This window comes from Oncorhynchus clarkii, chromosome 23 (genome assembly GCF_045791955.1).
Source record: "Oncorhynchus clarkii lewisi isolate Uvic-CL-2024 chromosome 23, UVic_Ocla_1.0, whole genome shotgun sequence".
NCBI classification, from domain to species: Eukaryota; Metazoa; Chordata; class Actinopteri; order Salmoniformes; family Salmonidae; genus Oncorhynchus; species Oncorhynchus clarkii.
Window position 1 is genome coordinate 8,828,462 of NC_092169.1, and position 8,688 is coordinate 8,837,149.

Sequence of the window (8,688 nt, forward strand, 5' to 3'; positions counted from 1 at the left end):
CCAAAAATATCTTCGGGCTGTTTTTTGGGCTTTCTATGTGGCCGTGAACCCCGGTGTCGTCACTGTCCTCCATTCTCTCTGTTTCCACGGCAGCCTTTCATGTCTTGCCAAGACTTCCTCCCAAGTCCAGGATATTCTCTCCTCGATCTCCTCCAAAGACCAGGATGCCATCTCCTCCTGGGCACGCTGCTTGGTCCTGGTGTGGTGGGATATTCTGTCACGCTTGTCGTACGAACTGGAAGCATACTCGGACCAACGTACAGCGTGATCTGGGTTCCACATCTTTTATTAGAAAAGTTAAACTTAAGCAAAACAAAACAATAACGAAATGTGACTAAGTGGTGCACATGCACAAAACACAAAATAATATCCCACAAACACAGGTGGAAAAAACAGCTACTTAAATATGATCCCCAATTAGAGACAACGATTACCAGCTGCCTCTAATTGAGAATCATACAAATCACCAACATAGAAAATAAACTTAGAACACCACATAGAAATAAATAAACTAGATCACCCCCAGTCACGCCCTGACCTACTTCACCATAGAGAAACAGTGGCTCTCTATGGTCAGGGCGTGACAGATATGAGGGCCATGATGTCCATGGTGAAGGCAAGATCAGCCAACCATTCGTTATCTTGCAGTTGAGGGAAATCCACATGTTTTCCTTTCATTTGAAAAAACTCAGCAATCTCAGACTTCAGGTCCCACACCCTTTTAAACACCTTCCCCAAACTCAGCCATCTCACGTTTGTGTGGTAGGGGAGATCTGCATGACCCGACTCTGTCTCTTCCAACAGTGAGACAAACTGTCTGTGGTTTAAAGATTTTGCTCTTATGAAGTTTACCACTTTAGAGACTGTATCCCCAACATGGCTCATTTTCAGAACACATTTACAGAGCACCTCCTGATGAATAATGCAAAGCAGGAAAATAATTTTCTGATCTGGGTTCAGCTCAGCTACTTGATCTTGTATCCTTTTCAAAAGGCCAACGTTTCCTGTCAAGTTTGGGCACCCATCAGTGGTCACACTGGATAACTTTTCAAAACTCAGTCCCAGCTTTGCCACACACTTATTAACCTCCCCCAATAAATCTTTCCCTGTGGTTGTGCTCTTCATTGACTGCAAGCTCCTCTGTAATTTCAAAGTCTGGGGTTAAGCCTCGTAAGAATGTGACGTGCGTGTCAGCCTGTCAGTCACTGTCTGTCCTTGTGCTGTTGTTATTTATATGTGCCTTCAAAATAAATGTCCCACAAGCACTGGGAGTTAAATCATTACCCAAAGGCATTCATTGGGCTTTTTGTAACAGTATTTTTGTTGGAATTTCACAATTTTCACCCATATTAAGAGATACAACAACAGAGACAAAGCACACAGAAAAAAAAACAAGAAAAACAGCACCCACTTACACATATCTACGCGTATATATACAGTGCCTTGCGAAAGTATTCGGCCCCCTTGAACTTTGCGACCTTTTGCCACATTTCAGGCTTCAAACATAAAGATATAAAACTGTATTTTTTTGTGAAGAATCAACAACAAGTGGGACACAATCATGAAGTGGAACGACATTTATTGGATATTTCAAACTTTTTTAACAAATCAAAAACTGAAAAATTGGGCGTGCAAAATTATTCAGCCCCCTTAAGTTAATACTTTGTAGCGCCACCTTTTGCTGCGATTACAGCTGTAAGTCGCTTGGGGTAATCTCCATTTTCCTTTGTGGGAAAAAAAGCATTCTTTCAATGACAGACACATCAGGGTTATCAATTAAGGTGGTGCTCTTCAGAATATAATGTCTTACTTGTAGGAAGCGGAAAAGTCCTGCTTTGGGAGTCGATATTTCTCGACCATCTGCTCAAATGACAACAAAATCTTATCAGCAAATAAGTCATTTAGCCTACGTATGCCCTTATTAAGCCAAAAGTTAAAGCCAGCAGACATTTTCCCTTTTTGAGAATAAGTGAAATGTTGGCTTCTCTCAGCGTTTGAGGGAGTTGGTCATTTGAAAATGAGTGATTAAACATATCACGCAATGGCTCAAGGATCAGGCCATGGAACTCTTTATAGAACTCACTACAAAACCCATCTGGTCCTGGGGCCTTACTATTTTGCAGATTCTTATTTGCGAACATTATCTCTTCCTTGGTAATAGGGGCATTAAGGAGGGACCTCTGCTCTTCAGAGATAGTAGGGAGCTCAATCTTACAAAATAAGTTCTCCATTAATTTGGGTGCATCATTTGGCAGTTCTGAGGTATAAAGGTTTGTATAAAATTTCTTAAATTAGTCACTTATCAATTTATTTTCATATAAATGATTACCATCAGAATCAGTAATAGTAGCAATTGACTGCTAGGTATGCCAAGTTCTTTCCTGGCTTATCGCCATGTTCATATAGCTTTTGCCTGACAAATCTCTATTTCTTTTCAGCGTCCTGTGTTAGGAGAGAGTCTAACGTTGATCTAATGACTGATATTTCCTTTAATAGGGCAGGAGTGGGCGTTTTAATGTAGTCATTCTCTTTAGTTCCTAATTCACCCTCTAACATTTTTTGCTTTTCACGCTTTTTCCGTCTCTTAGTAGCTGTGTATGACATAATCAGACCCCTGGCATACGCTTTACAGGTCTCCCAAAGGAGCGAGGGGTTATCTGTTGATTGAGAGTTAATAGAGAAAAATGCTTTAAACTCTGTAATAAAATATGATGTGAATGTATGGTCTTTAAGAATGGTTGTGTTCAACCTCCAATGTCTTGACCGATTGAATCGTTTTGAGTTTTATGTCCAGGATCACCTCAGCATGATCAGATATGACTATGCTTCCTATCCTAGCGGATTAAACAGACTGCAGACATGTCCTGGGCATAAAAAAATTATCTATTCTAGTCTGACATCCATGAGGTGCAGAGAAAAAAGTGAACTCTCTGTTGGAGGGATGAAAAGCTCTCCAGACATCCGCATACCCCAGATCATCACAAATAGCTTTAAGTGACTTAGCTTGAGGAGAGAGTGAAGCTATACCGCTGGGAAACCTATCAATAAGGGGGTTCAACAAGCAGTTAAAATCTCCTCCAACCACTGCAGTGTCCGAGTTTAATTCTGAAAAGTCTAGAAATACCTTAGTGAGGAAATCAGGAGGGTGAGCAGGGGTAAAGTAAATATTCATTATAGAAATGTTCTGCCCTTGTAAAGTACCATTAATTATAACAAAGCGACCAAATGTATCTTTCACACAATTCAAGACCTTAAGTGGTAAGTTCTTTTTCACCAGAATTGCTACACCTCTACTTCTGGATGTAAATGATGAGAAAAACACTTGACCAAACCCCCCTTGTTGTAATTTCAGGTGCTCCTTATCATCCAAATGAGTTTCTTGCAACAGGGCAATATCAATATTTTATTTTTTCAAAAAAGACAGTCAGTACCTTCTTCCTCTTAATGGGGTTATGGCTCCCTCTAATGTTCCATGTACATACACGCAGTCCGTTACCTGCCATTGTATCTTGACCATTCAATATCCAGGCTGGAACGCACTGTAAAAGTGGGGTGGTACCTTTTTCCATGTGTTGAACTCTCCTCTATCTCACCAAGCATAAACAAACGATATGAACCCTGAACTCGAACTATACTAAACCCCAAAATTAAACATGTAAAGATCCAAAAGGGGGTTTTCCCACTAGCTAACATGCAGGGGATTTCAACTCTCCAATGTAGACTCTTAAGTCCGCATTGCCGCTCAATAGCCTCATCCTTTATATGTATGGAAAAGAAAATCAATAGAAGAAGATTGAGGCTCTTCCACCTAAAACCAAGCCTGGGCACCAATATGGATTCACACATATCTCAGCCTGAGCTATAGTGGCTATTACTTTAGCAAGAAAAATAATAAAGATACGAATATTACTGAGCCGCAGTACGTGAGGACTCACACCACTGTTTCATGATCAGATTCAACCAAAAATAAACAAAGTTATCCAATGCTGCGGAGGTGCAGCTTAAAAGTTATTTACCCGAGAGAGTCAATAAACGCAGCAGCCTCTTCAGGTGTGTAGAGCTTTTTAGGTGATCCGTTGACCATAATCTTCAATGTGGCTGGGTACAACAGTGCGTAGTCCATCTTCATTCTCCTGAGTCGAGCCTTCGCCTCATCAAACGCTTTGCGTCTTCGTACAACCGCAGTGGAATAATCATTGAAGAATGAGACCTTAGGACTTTTACGTTGACTACCATCAGAGCCGATGTTTCTAGCCGCGTCCATGACGCGCTGCTTGTCGGTGAAGTTGTGGAACTTTATAACCACCGGCCGTGGGCGCTGATTGGGACCGGGTATCGGTGCTTGAGAGCGATGGGCTCTGTCCAGCTTCACACGACCAGCCTTAGTGTCCATTTGTAGGTAGCCAGGGATCCATTCCTCAAAGAATTTTACTGAACGTGTCCCTTCAGAATTTTCCGGGAGTCCCACAACACAAATATTGCATCTGCGTCCTCGATTGTCCAAGTCGTCAATGTGCTCCGCCATTTCGCGCACCTGTTTCTCAAGTGCTTTTATCTTAGCGTCCATAGATGTAGTTCCACTGCATCAATTCTTCCTTCCACCTCAACAACACGTTTCACAACCCTCTGTAGTTCAGCTGAATGGCCTGCTATTGCTTCCAAGACCGTTCTTATCTTAGCATTGATGACTTTAGTAATGTTCTCAGTCATCTTTTGAATCACCAGGTCCATTGTGCCTGGATCCGCAATGGTGTTAGCCTCGCTAACGTTAGCTAGCTCCCCATGCACATCCACAGGGGTGGTGGTTTTGGTCGACTTCTTAGTAGTTCTGTTGGGCATATTGTCAGAGATTTTTGCGAAATAGCCATCAAGACTCATTATATGGTAACTTATTTAGCCAATTCTACCACTTTTTCAAGCTAGGAGATTACTGTAAAAATCTAAATTTACGAATGCCACGAGAGCTCACTGAAACACCGTGTTCTCTCTACGGCGCCATTTTGTCCCCCATTGGGCTTTTAATTTGAATAACAAATATGTTTTTCAAAACTTTACTTTCACAAATTCTTTATGTGATCTGAGCATGATTCCGCGGGCCGTGCTCTAAGCACTGCGATTAAAAATGAAGATACACAAATTATTAAAGAGCATAATGTTTTCTGTTAGAGAGTGGAGAAGAAGGAGAGGAGGAAGACTGGATAGGAAGAAGAGTGAAGGAGATAGAGGAGGAAAGGTCAAGATATGATTACAGAGCCTGCCAATTTATTATTCCAAACAATGTTTTTGAGATAAAATACAAAAATGAGGCAACATTGGGAATCTGTTAACCAAAGTATTTTATGTAATAGTGTACTATTAATTACTAAAGATTGGAGAGGAAGGAGAAGAGAGAGAAGGAAAAATGAAGGGAGTAAAAAGAGTGAAGCGAGGAGAGTGTAGAAGAGTTAGGTGGAAAGGTAAAGAGAAGGAAAGGAAGACAGAGAAGGAAGACGAGTGAAGAAAAGAGGAGAAATATCGGAGGAGAAGAACAAGTTGAGAGTAAGAAGAGTGACACAAGGGGAGTGAAGAAGAGCAGACAAAGGAGGTACAATGGCTCTTTCCAAGTGGAAATGCCATTTTAATGACAACGTGATGAGAGAATTTCCATTTATACGCTCAGGTCAAGGCGATAGAATGGTTCACTGCACCCTTTGTAATTCCTCTTTTTCAATTGGCAGTGGGGGGGGGGGGGGGCTCTCTGATTGGCCGTGTTGGTATGCCCTCTGTCACCACATTCTTCAAGAAGGTAGAGACTTCCCAAGAAGAATATGATTTAGTTGTGCAGGGGGATGTCTTTGCTACCACACTATGCGACACAATCATAGATACACATATCCATAGTTAGTAATGTGTTAGCACCATGGGCAACTACAGGACCTAGACCAAGTTGAATTTGTGTCCCTGTCCATTGATGCGTCCAATCAGAGACATGTAAAGCTGCTGCCAATAGTAGTCAGATATTGTAAGATATATGATGGCAGCACGTCTGTGGAAACAAAACTGCTTGATTTTGTTGAATTGAAAGGAGAAACAGCAGAGGAAATTGCAGCTGAGGTCCTGGTGGTCATCCAAAAATGTAACCTGGAAAACAAAGTCGTGGCATTCTCTGCCGACAACACAAATACCAACTTTGGAGGACTGAATAGGCTGGGGAGGGTTAATGTCCATACCAAAATTAAAAATGCTCCGCAGCGGGAGGTGATTGGTTTAGGTTGTCTCCTTTTAAAAAGGCAACCTCCGGGTGAAGAGATCCAGAAGGCAGCGGCCACACTGCAGGAAAAATGCCCCAATGTGACCATCAATGAGGATGCATTGCTTGACGAGGTTAATGGCCTGCAAGATTTCCTAAAGAGAAAAAAATAAAATCGCTTGACGCATGGAAAACATCTGAGACACCGCTTAGTCAGAGATGGAGCACGGTGGTTACCCACTTCAAAGAGAATGACATCCCACACACTAACCTGACTAGCGTCTGTTGTCATGTGCTTACCTGGAAGTAAAGCACCAGTCGAGAGAGTGTTCTCCCAAATTAATGATATATGGACTGTAGCAAGAAATAAGGTCACGCCTCCCGGGTGGTTGTACTGTAGCGCCAGCTGTGCCATCAGAGTCCCTGGGTTCGCGCCCAGGCTCTGTCATAACCGGCCGCGACCGGCAGGTCCGTGGGGCGACGCACAATTGGCCTAGCGTCGTTCGGGTTAGGGAGGGCTTGGTCAGTAGGGATGTCCTTGTCTCATCGCGCACCAGCGACTCCTGTGGCGGGCCGGGCGCAGTGCGCGCTAACCAAGGTTGCCAGGTGCACGGTGTATCCTCCGAAACATTGGTGTGGCTGGCTTCCGGGTTGGAAGCGCGCTGTGTTAAGAAGCAGTGCGGCTGGTTGGGTTGTGTATCGGAGGACGCATGACTTTCAACCTTCGTCTCTCCCGAGCCCGTACGGGAGTTGTAGCGATGAGACAAGATAGTAGCTACTACAACAATTGGACACCACGAAATTGGGGAGAAAAAGGGGTCAAATTAAATTTAAAAAATAAAAAAATAGGGTCACTGTTCCTACCATCAAGGAAATGCTTATTGTGAAGACAAACTTCAACCTCCCCTGCCAGGAGTTCATGGAGAAGCTGAGCAATCCTGATGAAAATACATTATTCTGAGAAATATACAGATTAGGTTGGTTTAAGTATATTATGTAGTTACCAATCTCATCATCATCTTATACTATACATATACTATTTTTTTTATCAAGGCGAGACCCAGATGCAGATGGTTGGAGTCTTACAATGTTTAATAATCCAAAGCGGTAGGCAAGAGAATGGTCGTGGACAGGTTAAAGGTCAAAACCAGATCAGAGTCCAGGAGGTACAGAGTGGCAGACAGGCTCGTAGTCAAGGCAGGCAGAATGGTCAGGCAGGCAGGTACAGAGTCCAGAAACAGGCAAGGGTCGAAACCAGGAGGACTAGAAAAAGGAGAATAGCAAAAGGAGTACGGGAAAAACACACTGGTTGACTTGACTAAACATACAAGACGAACTGGCACATAGAGACAGGAAACACAGGGATAAATACACTGGGGAAAATAAGCGATACCTGGAGGGGGTGGAGACAATCACAGGAACAGGTGAAACAGATCAGGACGTGACATTTCTGTTTTCTTAAATTTAGCTCATGTTCTCTTCTGCTCTTATTCTACCCAGACTACCAGGACCACTGAAAGGCTGTTCTGTCTTGTCTGTAGTGTTTCTGTAATATAGTTGTTTTCTCTATCACAGTTAGACTAAATACATGAAACCGGAATTGTCCCCTTTTTTATTTCATAGACAATAACATTGGATATTTTAATGATATATTGACCGCCGAACTGGAAATGTCCCCGGTTTTCATTTCAGAAATCTGGTCACCTTAATAAGGATCGGACCCTTTTTTTTTTCAATTTTCGCCTAAAATGACATACCCTAATCTAACTGCCTGTAGCTCAGGCCCTGAAGCAAGGATATGCATATTCTTGGTACTATTTGAAAGGATACACTTTGAAGTTTGTGGAAATGTGAAAGGAATGTAGAATATAACACATTAGATCCGGTAAAAGATAATAAAAATAAAAAAACAACAGTTTTTTGTATTTTTTTTTTTCTACCATCATCTTTTAAACACAAGAGAAAGGCCATAATGTAATATTCCAGCCCACTAGATGGCTATACTGATCCGATGAACCATTGCATATCTGTTCAAAATGTTTTATCAAGACTGCTCAAATGTGCCTAATTTGTTTATTAACAACTTTTCATGTTCAAAACTGTGTACTCTCCTCAAACAATAGCATGGTATTCTTTCACTGTAATAGCTACTGTAAATTTGACAGTGCAGTTTGATTAACAATCATTTAAGCTTTCAGCCAATAACAGATATGTCTATGTCCTGGGAAATGTTCCTGTTACTTACAACCTCATGCTAATCGCATTAGCTTATGTTAGCTCAACTGTCCCACAGGGGATCCACCGATTCTGAAGAAGTTTACCGCCACTGGTATCTACTAACCCTAGCCCTAAACTTAACCCTTACCCTAATCTTAGCAAGCAGTTGCTTATCAACATATAGTTTGTTGATAATATGACCATCTGTAGAGCATCTACAGATGGCATATCCGGATCCGGAC